Source organism: Triturus cristatus, chromosome 12 (genome assembly GCF_964204655.1).
Source record: "Triturus cristatus chromosome 12, aTriCri1.1, whole genome shotgun sequence".
NCBI lineage: Eukaryota > Metazoa > Chordata > Amphibia > Caudata > Salamandridae > Triturus > Triturus cristatus.
The window spans coordinates 697,297,915-697,319,373 of record NC_140595.1 but is presented as its reverse complement, the minus strand read 5'-3'; positions in this window follow the sequence as shown (position 1 = coordinate 697,319,373).

Sequence of the window (21,459 nt, the reverse complement as noted above, 5' to 3'; positions counted from 1 at the left end):
AAAGGGCATTTATTTTTTATAACTATGTTAATGCTACATAAAAACACACACAACGGAGTTCTTTATTTTATTAAGGTGGGAGGGCATATCTATTGTATCGGTAAGAAACATTGGTATTTACGATAACAATAGCTCCCAACTCAAACAAATGCATGACCGATTGCATTTCCAATGCTTGTTTTACATGGCAAGTCACATTCCTTAACTGTTTAAATATATCCCACGAGTGCATTATGTACAATCAGCAAAAAGGTAACTGATTACAACAAATAACATCAGCAGTCTTTACTTTGTTGAGCTTAAAAGATATGCCCATGGGCCTATGAAGTAATCTTGCACTTCCTGTGCTTCTCTTATGCTATGCGGGTGTGGGTGTGTGTGTGTGAGTGGGTGTCTCTGCCTGTGTGTGCATGTGTGCTCAAATTTTTGTTTGCATGCATTTATGTGTTTAGGAAACTCACACTTTCTGTTCTGTTCTTCTTACTATGTGTTTGTGATTATGCGTGTGTGCTTAGCATGTGTGTACTCAAGACAACATATCATTGGTTGCTCTGTCATACTGTTTCTCTTGATTGTGAAGGAAGCTTGAACTGCTATTAATGTACCTTTTCTTTGTGTTTGAAGAATACGCTCATTTCCTGGCTATACCTGCTTGACTTGATACACCTCTGGGCAGAGGCGCAACTAGAGCCAAATTTCGGAGGGGGGAGGGGGCTAATAAAAATTTTGGGGGGTGGCTAATTCTTCCAGCAATAGGCAGAGTGGAGATGCAGGGGCTCTAAGAAGGGGTGAAACATAACAAAGCCTCGTTAACAGGTAAATGGTCTTTTAAAGACCTGTGAAGTACTCGGGTGCGGCTGCAATAAGACGGTCGCCAGCCCGGGAAGCTGACACAAACGACGGGAGGGCTGAAGCTCCTAGAGCCCAATGGGCATTGCACGCCTGCCTCTGGGATCTACTATCCCCGTGCTGGACATGTTTTGTGTGTGAGAGAAGATTGCACCTTTCCATCTCATGAGGCATCTGCTGTGTTTATGCTGGAATCCTGCCCTTCGTGGATGCTGGCTGTATCTGGGCTGTCAGTGAATGATGGCAGCTAGCTCTGTTGACGGTTGTGTATGTTTGAAGGGAGCATGCCCTGTCCGTGCTGTACTCATTGCATGTTTGTTACTGAAACTTCCTTGCCCTGCCTGTGTTGTAACTGTTCAATGTGTGCCAGGAGGTGCTGGGAGGTGTTACATTGCACTCAGTCATAGGGTCTTGCGAGGGCGATGGTGACGGGGGTGTGAGAGGAAGGGTGACCGTAGGCCTCGTCACCTATGTGCCCCTGTATGGAAGGCCTACTTTAACTAATGGTGGAGGGGGAACATATTCTCAGGGCCACTAGAATTATGTGGCAGAGAAGCACCAAATTATATGGCAGGGTTGACTAAATTATGTGGCAAGAAAAGGGAAATAATGCGACATAACGAGGCAGCTTTGTTTATAGTATTAGTTCATTATTTTGTCATTTTTACACATGGGAATACTGCCTGGACAAAGATTGTGCCTTATTAGTACCAGTTTAACAACAAAACACATAAATAAGTAACTGGAAGTTGAACAGTTAACTTCTGTGAAGGGTCATCCAACACTCTTGAACTCACATCACCACATTTTCAGTAACTTTTGAAACATTTGAGCAAGAAACAAAATTATTTTGGCTTCAAATCTGCACATTATACATGCACCAGATTAAGGATTATGTGGCAAATGCGTCAATTCCTTAATTATTCGTGGCCGCAGAATCGCATAATTCCAGTGGCCTGGCATATGCTATACACAACACAGAGTTCTTACTGGGACTGGCCCAGGTTGCACAGATCCCCTTTATTTATTCCAACTGCCACGCCCAACCAGAGTGTTGCCTGCTTTGCTCATCACCCACTGTGTACAGCCCGAGAGGTTCATCACAAAGGATTTCCAAATGGACCACCCACTTCGTACAGAGGCCCTCTCCACCTACCTATTTGTCAACACAACTGCAGTAGTGCAAGTCATCGCAACATTTTTGTGGGACAATCTCTCCTGGGTAGGACAATCTCACCTCTTGCTGCTGCCCCTTTAATAACCCATCTGTCTGATCATCAATGTCAAGTGTTACCTCCAAATACACACAATATATGAACCTGGAGTGTGCTGCTATCAAACTTTCTTTTGTGCAAGGTGACAGGTAATGCAACAGCTCCAGGCACAACTTGGCCGAAAGGGTGGAACCACGCAGCCTTCCTGTGGTGGAATGGACTGGGCAGTATCATAGGATATGCTTTTTGAGTTGAGTCATGAGAGAGGCCTTTTAGGAGGCAGAGAACAGTGAAAGACTATTTTGAGAGGTTTTATTAAGTATAGTGGGATTCATATAACAATATCTATCAATAAAAGGACAGAGGGTCGTTCAGGAAAAAGAAAAAGGAATGAGGGAGGGTTTGAGTGGACTACTTGTTCAGAACAGGATGATGGGTGATGTCATTATGCAGAGTAGGCAGACCAGGGCCTCCACCGCTAATGACATTGGATGCAAGAGTACAGAAGAGGTTACTGCACCAATGATGTCCTGGGCTTGATGACATTAGGCCAGATGAAATAGACACAGGCCAAAAACAGTAACACAAAGAGTAGGCCCTGTGTGAGGAGAGTTCTGCAAATGTGGTGAGGTTTTTAGTTGGAACATATGAGAAAGAAACATCTGCAAGGACAAAATATGTAGAGTCCAAGAATTACCTGAATGCCACATGACAGCTTTCAGGTTGCAAGGCACGTATAATTGACAAATTTTGGAGGACAGTGAAAGATCTCAAAATAGTAACATTGCCGCTGCAAGAGAACACGGCTCTGCTCCAGACCCAAGTCGCTGAACTTCAAAGTCGTCAAGGTCAAATGACACAACAATTGGAGGAATATGAATGGAGGGCCCGGAGGAACAACATACGTATTCTTGGGGTGCCGGAACGAGCTGAGGGGCCAGTCGCTGAGCTCTTCGTGGAAGACCTGAACACGAAGCATCTACAACCCAAGAGACTGTCCAGCTATTTTTCGATCGAAAGAGCGCACAGGGTGGCGGGAGGTAGGCCAAAAACCGGGAGCGCCTCCACGGCTGCTTATAGCACGTGTCTTTAACTATAGAGATAGAGACACTATCCTGCAAATGGCGTGATCTAACCCACCGCTCAAACTGGACAACGCTGAAATCAAATTTTCCCCAGACTCTACAGCCAAAGTCCAGGCTCAAAGACGGAGTTTCCAGGTGGTGAAGAAAGAGCTCCGTGACCGTGAGGTGAAATACGCCATGCTCTTTCCGGACAAACTTAGAGTGGAATCAGAGGGCAAAATATGGTTCTGCACGTCGCCGGAAGACTCAAGGGAGTGGCTCGAGGGATGGCGAAGAGTCGGGGGCCAGCGTGGAGGACAGACTGACAGAACAAGGGCGTGAATGAAGAGCGGTGAGACCGTGCCCTTGAACGAATCCACTGATACATAAGGCACGTAGACGATGTGTGGACATCACGGCCGTGCCTGCGATTGGGCCTACAAGATGCGAGACACGTCTATTTGCTCCGCTGAAGTGGTCATACATATTGTATCATGTAGTCAGCCTCGGGGGTTTTCATGTGACTTATTCTCGATGCACTGCATTTACACAGCCCCACACGTGTATTGTGAGATTTGCATTATGCACTAGGTGGACAATGGGACAAAAAGATTGCAGTGGCAATATTGATAGTCCTCAGCAGGGATTTGGGGATAACCGACCCTACAAGGTTCGTTATTGTTGGGAGGGGGAGAGGCACTCTGCCAAGTTGGGGTGAGGGTAGTTCAAAATCCATGGGCAGGGAGGGGGAGGGGACACAACTGAGGGGTGGTTGGGGTCTTTTTCAGAAATTGTTGGATTTACCAAGTGGTGCTTGCATACTATTCCATGTTGCTTTTTTCCTTTGCATTACTAGTAAGGGAAAAGGGAGATGCCAGGTCTTGCTGGTTCTGATCAGTTGGAGGGTTCTATACATGTTGCTACCAATATTCCGCACTTATAGTAACTAATAGACCTTCCAATGGGCACCCTGATCCTCGGTGGAGACTTTAATATGACTATGGATGACAGCCTGGACCGGCACCCCCAGAGACCCGGAGTACGCCCAAATACACATATGACTGACTTCACCACTGCCTGGGGTCTGAGAGATCTTTGGCGTACGCTGAATACAAACGACACGCAATACACCTATTTCTCAAATGCACATAAATGTTCCTCCCGCATTGATTATTTCTTGACACACGTGGCCTCTGTTGGGAACTTTCAGAATCCCCGGGTACTGCCGAGGGGTATCTCAGACCACTCCCCCATTAGAATCGACTTCACCCACTGGGAGCGACAGCCGAGGTCGACTATTATCATCAGTCCCTGGCTGTTTAAAATTCCTGACATTAAAGCAGAACTCTCCACGCAAACTACAAACTACTTCAATGAAAACGTGGGTTAGGTTGCGTCTCCGCGAATACTGTGGGAGGCTTTCAAGGTGGTCCTCAAGGGCCAATCTCTGTCCTTGAAGATGGGATATGTCCGTAATAAAGGCCGCCAGCTAGTCCAATTAGAAACTGAGCTTCAACAACTAGAGACAGACAATGCTACCACTCCCTCGGAGGATACACTACACCGCCTAACAATCAAGCAGGCCGAATATAAAATAAAGGTGAGGGAACAAATGATGGCCAAGCACTTAAATACACAGCATAGACTATATGAGCTTGGGGATAGGGCTGGTAAGACATTGGCCTGGCTAGAAAGACGAGATCAAGGGGATAGATGGGTCCCGAATCGGACTATGGCTGATGGTAGCATTATAACACACCCAAAAGATATAGCGAATGCCTTCGCGGAACCCATGGAATAGATATATCCTCCCTCAACCACATATGAGGCGGAAGATTCCCGCCAACTTCTTTCCAACAGTAATATATCCACCCTATCTGCAACTGATAGAGAGACCCTAGACAGCGACCTAACAGAGGCCGAGATTTTTTATTTTTTTTTAACTTTATTTTTCAAATAAAGAATATGAGTTACATAGCATTGCAAATAATCACTTTTCAAACAAAGCATATTACTCCTGACAGTTTCATAGCAGTAGAGGTTTTGATAGCAGTCAGCCGCACATCTCAAGGGAAGCTATTCGACTGCAAATCCCCCAGAGTATTATGTACGGAAAAGGCTCCGGGGCTTAAGAACCACGCCCTCAGCCCACTCCCTCCGGCACTATGCCATTATCTGCCTGCGTGTTGGAAGCCTGCTTAGCGACATCTAAATAGTTCCTCAGCGGCCCCCATATGTCTTTGGGACGTGATATTGATGGCAGAAGACTGGCGTATGTTTCAGCATTGATGTTGCAATACACTAAACTATTTAGCCAGTCTTATAACTTAGTAGCGGTTTTCCTGCCCCAATGGATGGCAATTTCCCTTTTAGCCAGAAGTAGTCCCAGCAATGCCAGTCGCCTTACTTTTTTGGGGATCTGAACCGTGTATCCTAAAAGCGCAATTTCAGGGAGAGGATCAAGTGGAAGGCCGATCATTTTCCCTAGTGTCCTGTGTACAGCCAGTAGGTCTTCAAGAGGGGCAGGACCACGCCAGATGCAGAAAGTCGGCGTGTGAGGCAGTGCATTTTAGACGTGTGAGGCCTAGTGGCGTCTATCCTATGTGCCGTGGCTGGTGTAAAATAGGCGCGGCAAGGAAATTTAAAATGCAGCAGCTTATGGCGGCTGTTGAGTGAAATTTCCTTGGTGGCTTCGCAACATTTTACCCATTGATCGTCCGTTATAGGCCCTCCTGTGTCCGCTTCCCAGGTCTCTCCAAGTTTGGAATCATCCACAAGTTGAATTTTGGCACAGGCTTTATACATCTTGGAAATGAGGCGTGCACCATTTGGGTTCTCTAACACTAGAGTGAGTGGGGGGGAAGAGTCAGGCTCAACCGGGTATGTGGGGAGCGCAGCCCGCAGCGCGGATTTCATTCAGCTCATAAGAAAACGTGTCATAAAGCTTCAGTCCGCGAACCTAGCGTCTTCGTCTATCGAGAAGATATGACCCCCGGGAAAAGATCGCCCATCCGTATAATGTCTAATGTGGTCAGTGTACACTGTACTAGTACCTCCCCAGTGATTGGAAACCATCTGGCATTAGGTAATTGCAGGGCGGAAGAATATAGGATCGTGGCATTGGTGCGCTTCCTCAATTTTCCCCATGCCCAGGAGGTGGTGGATACTGTCTGGATATCGCGCCTATCTCGCGGGAAGCCCCCCGGTAGTACTTCGCACAATTTATCAGGGAGAACCAGGTCAGCCTCTGGCCGTAGAAATGGAATACGCGCATCTGAATGAAACCAAGCAAACGCATAGCGGCATTGCGCTACCAAATAATACAATTGGAAATCCGGGACATTGAACCCGCCTCTGTCATACGGTAAGGTCAGTGTGGACCAGCGAACACATGGCCTTTTTACTGCCCCAGACCAGGCGGGTCATGAGCGTTTGCAAAGTATGAAAGAAGCCATCTGAGAGGGGTATTGGGATATTGTTAAAGAGATACAAAAATTTGGGAAGGACCACCATTTTCAATATAGCCACCTGGCCTGCCAGATCACAGCCATCTGTCGACCTGATCCTCTAGGTTTTGGAAGGCCTGTCCAAACTTTAAGCGAACAATGTGAGTGGTGTCAAGGTGAATATGTATTCCGAGATATTTCACAGAATCGTGGCACCACTCGAGGGGGAATTCGCAGTCCCATTGGACCGTGCTCGTGGTTAGCGGGAATATGATGGACTTGTGCCAGTTTAGGCCTAGTCCCGGGAATCTACCAAAACTGATGATTTCCCGGATAAGAGGCGACAGGTTGAGGTGCGGTTCCCGGACGTAGAGGATAGTGTTATCCGCATATAGGGAAGCCAGGAGTGGGCCCGTATTAAATTTCAGTACTCTGTGTAAGTGGCGCTCTTGAAAATGCCTGCACTTGCATCCAAGCCGCTGTGAGGTGGGGAAGCGAGTACTCCCTCCGTCGTGTTCTGTGTGCTCCGCTGCTTATGTGTACGGCAAAAGTCCTGTGCTTCCGATGGAGTGTCGAATATTCGGGATCTGCCGCCAACATCCACTCTGAGTCTCGCTGAGTATAGCATGCTATATTTGAGTCCAAGGTTGCGTAGCATAGTCTTCACCCCCTGAAACTTACGTCGGGCCTCCTTGACCATCGGTGTAAAGTCTGGATAGAAGGAAAGTTTTGACCCTTGCCATTCAACTGCACAGCGTTCCCTCGACAGTCGCAATGCAGTGTCTCGGGCCCTAAAGTTCAGGAGTCGAGGGGGGAGGCCTGGGTTAGGCCTGGGGCCCAGTGATCTGTGGGCTCTCTCAACCACAAAGCCAGGTGTGAAGGCCTCGCGGCCAAACAAGTCTGTGAGCAGTTTCTCCACAAAGTGGTCCATCCGGCCGGTAGATGTTGTCTCCGGAACCCCCATGATGCGGACGTTGTTGCGGCACCCGCGTGCTTCCAAGTCCTCGTTTTTGATAGCTACTTCTTTGAGCAGGCATTCCGCCCATTCCAGCCTTTTCAGGGACTGGCCTGTCCCATCTTCTATGTCAGATATGCGAGCTTCCGCCATGTCTAGGTACCTATCATGTACCTGTATTTTGGCACCCAGAGACGCAATGGTCTTGTCAAGGGTGTCCAAGTGGGAGTCCAGCGCCCTAAATCCAGCCTTCATCTCAAGCAGCAGGGAGGCAACAGACGCCTCTGAGGGTGCAGGGGGTTCCGCAGTACGCGCGTTATTGGCCATCTCCGAGGTGTGTGACGATGTTCCCTCAGCCACTTTTTCAAAGGGGAGAGTTCTTTGCCTGGGATCCCTTCGTCCCATTCCGCAGCGATGGCACCACTGGTGAGGAGGGGCATGCTTGGGCAATAGTCTGTAGGCACCTCGTTCAACAAATACTGTCTGCTGGTCCCTCAAACACTATAGGCTCCCAAGATGGTAGGCTGTACAAGCGTGTAGCCTGCCGGTTAGAGGCTGAGTGTGGCCGCAAGGGTGAGCAAATGGCGGTGTCCACTCAGGGGGCTGTACACGCTACTGAAGATGAGTGGTGGTCAGCTGGACAGGTTGGCCGTAAATGCTCCGTGTGTGGGCACTGGGTGGCGTAGCAGCGCTGGATGCCTTCAATCAATGGCACTATGCGGGCAGTGAAGGAGAGCGGGCAGTGAAGGAGAGCATTGTAATTACAGGCTAAAGTGCCCGAGGCAAACCCACGTCGTCCGGGTGGGGCCCCGCCTTCACTAGGGAAGCCGTGCAGGTTGTCAGTACGCTCTGCTCTGCCACGTTCCTGCTGCGTGCGCCTCCCCCTCCTCGGCCGCAACAGCGCCCGGCCAGCGCCCAAGCCTCAAGGCTATAAGTCAAATTAATTCTGGAAAGCGATGGGGCCTAACGGGACTCCTATAGAATTCCTAAAAGCTACCGCTTCCCAGGTAGCCCCACATCTGCGGGCCATGTATAATGAAAGCTATGAACGAGGGGTGTTGCCTGATGACCAGCGGATGGCGTCCATTGTTATGATCCGCAAACCGGGGAAACCTGTAGATAAATGCAGCTCCTACAGGCCAGTCTCACTTATAAACATGGAGGCTAAGATCATCGCAAAGGTTCTCGCTACCAGGCTGATTTTGGTTATTTCGTCCTTGGTTCACCCAGACCAATCTGGCTTTATGCCAGGAAGAAATACTGCACTAAATATTGGACGCCTGAATGATGTGCTCTCGTGTATGGAATATATAGCAGAAGACACAGTGGTGCTCTCTTTAGATGCTTCCATGGTGTTTGATTCCATAGAGTGGCCATATTTATTTGAAGTTCTAGTGAAAATGGGGTGGTGTCCGAAATACATGGGGTGGGTGAAACTCTTATATACTGACATACGGGGCCAAGTGAGAGTCAATAACCATACCTCACGGGTGTTTACACTGAGGAGAGGAACTAGTCAGGGCTGCCTTCTTTCCCCTCTTATATTCTCTCTTATGTTGGAGCCCTTGGTTGCCTGGATCCGTAGAGATGCTGGGGTGCGAGATCTGAGGTGGATGGAGGGTCAGGAGGACAGGAAATCCCTATATGCGGACAACATCTTATTGTACCTGGCCTCCACGTATAAATCCATATGTAGTTCGGGAAATACTCAGGCTACCAGATCAATTGGAGTAAATCGGTGCTGTTTGTACTTCTGGGCCCAATTCCTCGTCTTCCATTGCTCTGTAGGGTGGAGGTTGCAGCGGAAGGCTTCCGCTATCTGGGAATATTTGCAACACCGGACTCAACTCTCTTCTATAACTGTAACCTGGCCCCCCCATTAGCTCGGTTGAGGACAGATGTCAAACATTGGAGATCCTTGCCCTTATCGCTGGTGGGCCGCGCAGCCTTGTTTAAGATGCTGGCCCTTCCCTGCTTCATATACATCCTTCAGAATTGTCGTTACAGAGTCGCAGAGGCCTATTTCCAGGCAGTGGAAGGTGAGGTTCGCACTCTGCTCTGGGACGGCAAGGCTCTCCGCATAGCCACCAAAAAACTGATGAAAGGTTGGTATGATGGGGGAATCGCCCTCCCGGACCTCCGACTGTACTATTGGGCCTCGCAATTGGTTGTGGTAAACCACTGGATGTATCGCTCTCCTGATGACCCCGCATACCTACTAGATAAATATCAAACAGGCAGAGCTGGCTACTTAGGGGTACTATACTCGAAGGTCAAGAGAGGGCGGTATTTTGGGCCCTTCTCCCACACAGTAGCGATATGGCATCAGGCGGCCTCTCAACTGGGTTGATCTAACATCCTCACAAAGGCGACACCGTTGTGGTATGCACAGGGATTGGGTTACCTCTGTCATCAACCCGGTTTTGACAGATGGGATACCATAGGGATCTCGACAGTTGGAGATCTGATCAAAAAGGGGTCGATCCTTCGCTTTGAGGAACTTCAGGGTCAATACCAGATGGCACAGGGAGAGTTGTTTAGATATTTACAAATTAGGCATGCACTCACCACAGCCTTCCCGGATCTTACAAATATACCTGCGTGTTTCCCGTTGGAAGACCGGCTTCTTGATGGGCCACGACAATCAAAAGCAATCTCCTTAACCTATAAAAAGCTATGTAACAACCGACCAAATACATTCCACAAACTCAGGGAACGGTGGCAGGGCGACCTAGGACCTATGGACGACAAGGACTGGCAGGCGGCTTTGATGTCCCCTAAAGACGCAGCGATTACCCTCCACTTCCGACTTATACAACTTAAAATTCTTCACAGGTCATACCTCACGGGAGTGACCTTGGCAAAGATAGGAGCTAGAGCTGATCCGCTTTGTCTTTGGGGCTGTGCCCAAACGGCTACCTTCTGTCGCACAATTTGGGAGTGCCCGGCGCTTCTGCGACTGTGGGAGGGGGCTACAACCCATATGCAGACGGCATTAGGGAAAGACGTGAATCTCACGCCAGGGCTGGGCCTCCTTAACATTTGGGTGGCCACGGAACATAGTGAGACAGAACAACAACTGGCCACACTGGGGTACACCCTTGTCAAACGAGAGATTGCTAGGGGCTGGGGGGCAGCTAACGCGCCGAGTGTGCGGACATGGATGAAAGAACTCGACAAATGTATGATTGCAGAGAAGGAAGTATTCATGATACGAGGGTGCCGAAGAAGTGGGATAAGAAATAGGGCAAGCGGAATGACTACAGGGGTGGCAAATGCATTTCTCCATCGGTAGAACTAGAAATGAGACGTGATAGAATTCTGAATGTTGTGATTATGTAAATACAACTTTCTCCTCCATGCTGTATTGGTACACTGTACAATGCTGAACCGATGACCTTGAATATATGCATATTTACTGCTGAACCTAATAAAAAGTTTAATTAAAAAAAAAAAAATTGGAGGAGGACAGGGTTTCCACAGGGTTGCAGAGCTTTGTAGAAGATGAAATAGAAAAATTATGAATGATCTGTGCGTGACCTGAAGGTTGGGTTGACGGTGCGTAACAGGATAGAAGAATGGTCACCACTGCGGAGGGGTGAAAATACAAACTGTAAAGGTGTATGGTTATCTGCAAAACGGCAGGGTGTTATGCACGTGTTAAGCATGAATCTCAGATGTGAGGTGGGGAGTTGGCCAGCTAGAGACAAAAGACAGTTGTCAATGACTTGAGAGGAATGCACAGGGGCATCCTGTGACAAGAGGGTGACGTTGTTAAAGAAATCACACGAGAGGACTTCTGGAATGTTGGGAATGGCCATCTATGCAGGGTCATCCAAGATTTTTTCCTTTCCTTTTTCTCCCTTTGCTGAAGACTTTTTTGTTGACTTTTAGGGCTCTGTCTGCCATATCCCTGCTAACCAGTGGTAATGTGCTTGTGCTCTCCCTTTTAAACATGGTACAATTGGCCTAGAACTGATTGGTGCATGTAATTTATTTATAACTCCCTAGTAAATGGTACTACATGTACCCAGGGTCTGTAAATCAAATGCTACTTGTGGGCTGCAGCACTCATTGTGTGTTCCACTAAAGTAGCACTGTAAAACATGACTCAGGTCTACCACTTTAGCATATAGCGCATTTTTAAACTGCCATTTTGTCCTAGACCTTCCTTTAAATACTTATAATTCACATCTAATGCTGGCCCTATATGCTCATAGGGCAGGGTGCCACGTATTTAAAAAGTAGGACATGAGGGTTTATGGTTTACATGTCCTTGCAGGGAAAAACTCCTGACATCATTTTTTACTGCTGTAAGACTATCTCTCCCATAGACTAATGCTGGTTCACTCTGTTGGACTTAATAAGTGCTAACTTCAGTTTGAGACCAGATAGAGATACGTGTTTGCACTCAAATTAATTGAAATTTAACAACCTCTTTAGTGGTGAAGTTGGAGTTTAAGCAACTATCTGAAAATGCCACTTTTAGAAAGTTGGCCTTTTACTGCCCTAAACAAAATGTGCCTTTCTGCATGTGTCTAGGGTCTCCTGACTGTGAATGACTCTCATCAGGGGTTTAGTATATTGCTTCCAGGCACAGAGACAAAATAGGCCTAGGTGTGGAGTGAGAGGTTCTTTCTGACAAAACGGCTGGGGAGTGGTGCCCTGCCCCGATTACAAATCAAAGGGCACACAGACAAAATGTGACCCTAGGCCTGCCCGTGGCTTTGTCACCCTAGACAGTTTGGAGCCAATCCCACTGGGAGGGGAAGAACTGACCATCACCAGTTTTGGGAGTATGTCAGGGAATTCCCCACACAAAGTCTGGCACCAAGTATAAATCTGGCATCTTCAGAAACACTCATCAGTACTCTCCTGGACTTGTGGAAATTTCAGAAGAAGAAATGCAGTCCTGTCTGAAAAAGGAAGATTGAATCTGCGTATCTTGAACCTATGCTCTACAGAAGTGTCTCCAAGGGACAGTTGGGTGACATTCTGTTTGAGCTACAGGGGCACAACAACCTTCCAGTGACCTCTCTCCCTCCAAAAGCCCAACACTTTGGCACCAATAGGACCTGCCTGAGCTGTACTGCTGGCCTCTGTAGGAGGGAGTCCTGATCCCTGAGATTTGTCCCCAAGGTCCTGGACCCTTGCCTGGAATTCAGAGTGTACTCCTTCTGCAGAAAAGCTACAGAGATAAAGGCTTTGGGCTTCTTGTGACCGCAGAGTATCCTCTATTTGCAGAGTATCAATCACCTGCTACAGCAGCCAGCACAAAGCTCCAGCGGGTCATGCTTTTCACGCCGACAGGGACCATCTATGACATCAGCTAAGGCGAGGCTCTAGTAAGACTTGGTCTTTGGGCAGACCGCAACAGCTCAATTTGACTGCCAAAATGAACCTACAGCATCAACTGGCTCTTCAAGCTTCGGCAGCGACAGTTCGCGACCCCGACCTTCTTCTCATACAGACGTTCTCCTCGTGGGTCCCTCCAACACAAATGGCTCTCTTCGCAAAGGACTTGAGAAGGTAACTTTTCAGTGGGGCTAACCTTGTCCCTGTATCCGACCCCCGCTCCATCGTGATCGGCCTAAACTTGTGACTTTTTCCCAGTCCAGTGCGACAAGGTAACTGCCAGTGGTGCTTTGTGCTTTTTGGCACAATTATTACATAAATCTTTAAAAACTCATAGTTTTATTTCTTCCAATGATTGGATTTTTGTTGTTATGGTGTTATTTTATTTATTTGTCGCTCTAGTTTTCTAAATTGGTTTGAGATTTTTCTTGTGCTGTGTTTTCACTTTATTACTTTTTTAGTACTGCATAAATATTTTGCACATTGCCTCTAAGCTAAGGTTGATTTGGTGACTTTTATGTTTCACCCTAACAAGGACTGTGTTTATTATTTGAGAGGGTGTTCCTCCTCTCTCAACTTATAATCCAGTTTCTTACACGGAGACATTGAGTTTCAGCGAGGATAGTGATGAATTGGGGGATGAGGTCTGCAGATCGGGGAAAAGGTTGAGCCCTAAGAGGCGAGGGGACAAGAGGAATGAGGACTATTTTAAGAGGTTTTAAAAAGCATAGGGCAACTATCTTGTCAAAAAATAAAAGTATGCCTATTTAGGAAAAGGCAGAGAAAAAGAAGTGATGAGGGGAGTGAGTGGAGTAGTGACTGAGAATAGGATTAATAACTGATGCCAATATAACTAGAGGCAGACCAAAGCTGCCACCACCAAGAACACCAGATCAAAGAGTACAAAGGCAGGCACTGTACTACTGAGAAGCAGGATGCGAATGACATAGGATCAGATGTGAAAGAGACAGGCGACATCAGCACCATATGTGATGCACGGTTATTGTACAAGGGTATCTTGATTCCTCTAGGCACCCACCAGTTGCACAGTTTAAGGGACGATTTGGCAAGGGAATGCGTTTATGGTTTAAATCTTTTATTGGCATTTCAAAAATACACAAAAAGGCTCCAACCAAGGAAAATAACAACACCTTGCTTGGTCCCCAAGTGGTGGGTGAATCTCGCAGTTCCCCGCTGTAGACTAAGTCAAGCTGCGACCAACTTGGGGACGCCATAGTAGTCCCCAATAAGGTGTCATTGAGCAAATAATAAATCTAAGAACCCCCCCCGCCCTTACCCCAACTCCCTCCCTCCCCGCGTTCCACGTCCATCTGTCCCCCGTCCCCCTCATTCTCAGCCGCATCCAATCCCTACCCCTCTTTCTGTCCCTCGGATAGTCGCAGCAAACGTAGATAACGGGGACAAGTGACTTCCCTAAATTCAGTGGCCAACAATGTCAAAAAGGACCTCCACAACTCCCCATATTTGGAGCCCTCCCCATTTAGCGTTAGTGTGAGTTTTTCCATGCCCAAGACATGCAACAATCGGTACAACCAGCCCGTAAAAGTTGGTGTGGTGGGGGACCGCCAATGAGTGAGTATGTTCTGCATCGCTGAACCCAACGCTATGGCCATTTGTCTGCCCCTCTGTGACTTAAGCGGGTAAGTCAAAGGATTTGGGAGACCCAGCAGTACATACGCCGGGAAGCGCGGTATCGTGGTGTCGAAATGCTTGTCCACTTCATCGAACACCTGAGTCCAGTATGCCCGAACACCCTCACAATCCCAAAGCAAATGTGTCAAGGTACCTATCTGCCCACAGCCCCTCCAACAGTACGCATCCCTCTTTTTGTCAATCGCGTTTAGGCGCTCTGGAGTATAATACCAATAGGTCGCAACCTTTGTGAGCCTGTCCGTGAGTCCCATGTGGTACGCTGAGTGTCTGGCCCTGTAGTATATTCCCTCCCACTCCTCGTGAGTCAGAGTCCTACCGAGCTCCCTTTCCCAACGCGTCTTCCCCGCATTATATGTGTGCGTGAATCGCATTTGGAGCATTCTGTACAGGTCAGAGATTAGTTGTTTATCTGATGAGCGCGTTATTAACCATCGCTCATACTGGGAGAGCCGCCTGTCTGCCAACGGGCGGACCCGGCCATCCAGCGCCCAATGTCGGACCTGGAGATAGCGAATTTGTTCCGTCTCCGGTAACCCGTAATCCTGCCTGAATTGCTGAAACATGCGCATCCCGTCCGCATCGTACATATGATAAAGAAAACGGCAGCCCGCCGGTTTCCACCTGTGGAAGGCTACCGAGTCCATTCCGGGGGTGAAATCCTGATTGTCGAACAGGGGTGTAAGCGGGAAGGGAAAGGTGGTGAGATCATGAGAGACATTAGTGCGATCCCATGTTTCCAGGGGAACGCGGGTGATGTGGGAAGCGTAGAGGTTGGGGGGGCTGTGCTGTTATTTGATATTTGATATTTGAGGGGTTATTTGTAGAGCGCGACGTTCGCTCCGGAGGGAGCATCTTGGCGCTGAAGATCCTGACTAATCAATCCTGAGGTTGAAGGGGGGTTTAGATGGCCGCTTTGGCGTAATCATCGGAGAGGTTGATGATCCAGGTCTTTAAGAGCTTTCTGAAGGATTTTTCAAGCGTCTGATGTCGGAGAGTTTTGGGCAAGCTGTTCCATGCTTTAGTGGCCAGAGAGCTTAGGGTTTTGCCGCCCTTAGTCTTTAGGTTATATTTGGCAGGGAGGATGAGATTGTCAAGAGACGAGCGGAGGGAACGGCTGGGGGTGTAGTGGGGAAAGCGTCTGGAGAGGTACTTAGGGCCGGTTTTGTTGAAGGCACGGAAGGCAATGATCAGTATTTTGAAGAGAATTCTCTTATGGAGAGGTAGCCAGTGTAGCGAACGGAGGGCAGCAGAGATAGAGGATCTGCGAGGTAGCCTGAGTACCAATCGTGCGGCGGAGTGAAGCACACTTTGAAGTTTTGATAGCGTGTTCTTTTTTGCCCCTGCAAGAAGGCCGTTGCAATAGTCTAGGCGGGAAATTATAAGCGCTACTGTCACAGTTTTCCTGGCATCGGTAGGAAGGAAGTTGAAGAATTTTCTGAGTGATTTGATTGTTCCAAAGCATTTGCCAGCTACCGTTCTAGCATGTATGTCAAAGGAGAGGTCAGAGTCAAAGATAACGCCAAGATTTCTGGCGGATGTAACAGTCTGGGGGGGAGCAGCTGAATCATCTGGCCACCAGAGGGCTGGGCAGAAGGACGCATTTTTTCCAATTGGAAGGATCTCAGTTTTGCTGGAATTGCATTTTAAATGGTTGCGATCCATCCAGCGGAAGACTTCAGTTAAACAGAGTTTAAGGTTGAGCTTGGCATCAGTGGAATTGTCCTCTAGAGGCACGATGAGTTGTGTGTCATCGGCGTACGAGGTGACTGGTATACCGAAGGAATCGATCAGGGATAGGAGTGGGATGAGATAAATATTGAAAAGGAGGGGGCTCAGGATGGACCCCTGTGGTACACCAGACGAGACCATCTTCTCTTTCGAGTGGAAGGGGCCTAGGGTGACAGTTTGTGAGCGATCGGTGAGGAAAGACTTAATCCAGGCTAAAACAGTGTCGGTGACGCCCATATCCATCAATCTACTGATAAGGATGGAGTGGGAAATGGTGTCAAACGCCGCCGTTAAGTCAAGGAGGATAAGAATTGAATTTTTCCTCTGATCTTGTAACAATTTGATGGTGTCTGATAGCTCTATCAGTGCGGTTTCAGTCGAGTGTTTTGGACGGAAACCTGATTGTTTGGGGTGGAGAATGTTGTTTTCTTCCAAGTGGCGTTTTAACTCTCTGTAGACTAGTTTCTCCCTTATTTTTCCCAAGGCAGGGAGTAGTGAAATCGGGCGGAGGTTGGTCAGATCTGTCGGGGATTTATTGGCCTTTTTCATAAGGGGTTTGACAATTCCCTTCTTCCATCGGCTGGGGACAGACCCTGCGAGGAGTGAGGAATTAACTATTTTGTTGATCGTAGGATTCAACACCTCGATTAGTTGGTGCAGAGTTTTTGGGGGAAAGGGATCAGATGGTGAGCCAGATTTGCAGGCCAGGATGATTTCTCTGGTTTGCGCTAACGTGGCCGGTGAGAAGCTACTGAGAGTGCCGACACTAGAGTCCGGGAGGGGGGGAACAAGGGGGGTATCCGGGGTGGGAAAGTTGTTTTGGATGGAGGCAATTTTATCTTCAAAGCTGTTTCTGCAGGAAAGGGATTTCCTGTAAAGGTCAGGCTGCTACCGCTTGGTCTTGAAACAGCCAGTGTTTTTCCAACTCCCAGCGACTCCACTCTACCAGATAGCGCAGTTGTGCGGCCCGGAAATAAAGTTGGAGATCAGGGATCCCGAGCCCCCCGTTTTCAGGTGCGAGAGTGGACAACGACCTCTTCATGCACGGCTTCCGTCCGTTCCAAATGAACTGGGCCAGCTCCGATTGTGTCTGCTGGATCCAACCGGCTGGTGGGTATAGAGGTATGGTGCGGAAGAGGTAGAGGATCTGCGGTAGTATGGTCATCTTAACCGCCGCAATCTTGCCTAGCCACGAGAGAGGATAGTATTTCCATTGCCCCAACTCTTTGCGAATCTTCCGGCGCAAAGCACCGTAGTTGAGGGCCACCACTCGTGAGAGTGTAGGAGCCAACTGGATCCCCAAATATGGGACAGATTCCTCCGCCCACTGGAAAGGGAGTGAGCTCTCCAGGTATTCCTGGGTGGAGGGAGTCAAGGAAAGGCCAAGAGCCATTGACTTGTCCGCATTGACCTTGAACCCCGCCACCCGTGCAAAGGCATCCAAGTCTGCCATGCATGCCGGCAACGCCTCCCGCGGGTTTGATAAAGATAGTAGCACATCATCCGCGTATAGGCTAATGGTGTGAACATGCCCCCCGAACTTGATTCCGGAAATTCACGGATTTTGCCTGATCTTCTGGGCAAGGGGTTCCATATACGCAGCAAAAAGCAGCGGCGACAACGGACACCCTTGCCTTGTGCCTCGCGTTATGGGGAAGCTAGCGGACGTGTGTCCGTTCACCCGAACCATTGCCGACGGGAATTTGTAGCAATTAAAAATATGGGTGCGGAATTTCTCCCCCAGCCCCATCCGTAGCAACACCTGTTCCAGGTAGGGCCAATGAACACGGTCAAACGCCTTTTCGGCGTCGATCGCTAGTAGCATGTATTCTCCCGACGTACGGGAGGCCTTCTCGACCAAATGTAAGACACGTTTCGTATTGTCGGGGGCTTGACGTGCAGGGATGAATCTCGCCTGATCCGGGTTGATTAGGTTTGGCATATAAAGTGCCAATCGACCGGCTAGGATTCCCGAGTAGAGCTTAAGATCGACCTTCAACAGTGAGATGGGACGGAATGCCCCACAGCGAGTTCGATCTTTCCCTGGTTTGGGGATGACTGCTATGTGGGCCCCCAGGAGGACTGGGGGGATCGCGGCCGAGAAGGAGTTGAAGAGCTGGGTGAGAAGGGGCGCCAGTAAAGTGCAGAACTTCTTATAGAAAATGGCGGTAAAGCCGTCAGGCCCTGGGGCCTTCGCCGGTTTCATCCGAGAAATAGCCGCAATCACTTCCTCAGGGCATATGTCTCTATCCAACTGGTCCACCTGGACCTTCGTCAGAGTGGAGAGCTTGACTGAATCCAGGAAGGCCGCCCCATTATCGGCGGACAACCCAGAGCCAGCGTACAGGGCAGCATAGTATGCACGGAACGTTTCAGCTATGTCCCTGTCTTCAGTGACTCTCGTACCGTCTTCCCTGCAGATCTCGCGAACCCCCTGGCGTTTCCGGACCTCCCGAAGTTTGTGTGCAAGAAGGCGTCCGCACCTATCTCCTGTAGTAAGCATGCTTTAAACGGAGGGCGGCGTATTCCGCCCTATCCTGATCAAGAGCCGCCAGCTGCTGTCGGATGGCTTTCAGTTGTCGCCATACCCTAGGGGCGCCCGTCCTCTGATGCATTTGCTCCAACTCCTTAGTTTTTTGTGTAAGCTCCTCTCGCTTGCGTCGCCGCTCTAAGTTGTCAGCCGCGGAGATAGCAATAAACTCCCCCCTGAGGACCGCCTTCAGTGCCGCCCACTGTGTCGCTAAGGTCGTGTCGGTGTTGGCATTGTGTGCAAGAAAATCTGTGATCGAATTGCGGATCTGCCCCAGCACTTCCTCCCGGTGTAGCAGGGTGTCCCTAAGGCGCCATATCCTATCTGGCCGTACCACCGGCGGAAGAGTCAAAGTAGTAAACACGGGAGCATGGTCAGAGAGCGAGGCCGCCCCTATCTCCACTGCCACTGCCATCTCTCTAACCGCGGACGAAACCAGGAGGTAATCCAGCCGCGCGTATGTTTTATGTGCATGAAAGTAATAAGAAAACTCCCGATTCTGGGGATGAAGACTACGCCACAAATCGTCAAGCCCCAACTCTCGTAAGCGGTCAAGGCCTGCCGCAGAGAGCGCCCCTGCCTGATGCGTACTTTGACAAGATCTATCGCGTATGTTATCAAAAACAAGATTCAAATCTCCCCCCAAGAGTATATGGCGATCGCTCGTTGCCATTACCTCCGTGAGGGCGGACTGCAAAAAGCGCTCCTGACCCTCATTGGGAGTGTAAATTGAGCCAATAGTAAAGGTCAAGGCTCTCAAGAAAAACCTGTAGGTCAATAGCCGTCCTCTAATTCCGGCCTCCTTCTGCAAAACCTCCCCCCTAAATCGCTGAGCCACCAAGATCGCTACTCCCGCCGTCTTGGTGAGGCTAGAGGAAAAAAGTTGTACCGGGAACCTGCGGGACCGGAGCCTGTGACAGTCTTGGGCTAGTAAGTGGGTCTCCTGAAGGAGACATATATCGGCCTGCGAGTTCTCCAGGCAGGACACGGCTCTACGCTTGACCGGGTTATTAAGACCCCTAACATTGAGTGTTAATACTTTAAGTGTGTGTGGCGCCATGTACTTCATCTAGCAGTGTCAGAAAGCGCAATGCAAAAGGCGCCACCCGTGCATGAGGACTGTGCCGAGGGCGGGTGCTACTCGCTCCCTGCGTGTTTGCGACCCGCACAACCCTACCCCATGATGGACGTGGAACCCCATTCCTTCTCTCAACCAACCTCCCCCCAACCCTCCCCGAACATCCCAATAGTTGAACAGCAATATTCCAGAACCAATGTCCTCCACTTTCCAGTGGATGGTGATGTAGGAACGTAAGGTACGGCAACACAGTGAGTTGGTCCCCCCCCACAGGCGGCCCGTTCAAAGATCCAGCGGTATGGCCGGCCGCAGCCCTCACTCAGCCCCACTGGGCGAAGAGCCACGCAGACCTGCGGAAACTGTCTCTAGTGCCGCTTGTTGTCCTCTGAGGATCTCCGCCACTGGAGGTTTCTTAGTACGTTTACGACGGCCCTGTTGGCGCCAGCCAGGCCCGGCCGCCGGTGCATCCGCTGGGCCCCCCTCTGCACCACTGTCCTCCTTCGGTAAATCCACCCCCAGCAGTTTTGCCACCTCCGACAGGGACCGCAGTTGGTAGAGAGTGCTGTCAATGCGGAACACCAAGCGGAAGGGATGGCCCCAGTTATACTGGATGTTGCGCTGTGGAAGGTGCGCCGTGATCGGCATGAAAAGTCTGCGTTTGTGGAGCGTGAGAGCCGATAGATCCTGATACAGCACTGATGCATGATCTCGGTACTTCGCTGGGTGTTGCCGACGGGCGTTGCGTAGTATGTCCTCTTTGGTGCGGTAGTCTTGCACATACACTAAAATGTCGGGTGGACTGGCGGCCGCAGGTCGTGGGGGACCCACCCTGTGCGCCCGATCAATTCACAACTCCGTCTCCAGCGGGCGATCTAAGATATGATTAAAGAGCTCTTTCGTGAAGGCAAATAAGTCTTTCAGGTCCTCGGTTATTCGCACCCCACAGATGCGTATATTATGGCATCGAGACCGGTTTTCCAGGTCTTCTACGTGCGACTGAAGATCCACCTGCTGGTCATGGATCCGGAGGATTTCTTGTTGTAACACCGCTAGTTCCGCGTCTTGGCCATCACATTTGTCCTCCAGCATGGCGACCCTTTCCCCGATGCCGTCCACATTCCTACGGGCTTCTTTAAGCTCCGCCGTGAATTCTTTTTGAAGATTTTGGATATCAGTTCGCAGGCCAGTGAACATGGATTCTAGAAATGACTTAGTGATCAGTTCAGCTCCCTCCGGCTGCGTGGGTGGGAGACCCGACGTACCCGCCGCCATAACGCCTGCTGAGGGCCCCACCCATGGCTTCTCGAACAGCTCTTTCAATGCCTTGTCTCTGCGGCCCTTCGGGGGGACCATAACGTACCCCAGGCTCCTCCGCTATCCCGCCCGGGAGGAGGCTCGGCTCCGCCCAGCCAACTATCCAGCGCCGCCCACTCGTCCACCTCAACGACTCTGCCGCCTCCGCCGCCGAATCCAATCCGGCGGGCCTCACTCCGGTCGCCGGCCCTGCTGGTCCGGTGTGCTGCCCCTGATATCGCCCCGGAGCCGTGCCCTCTATGACGCTCCTCC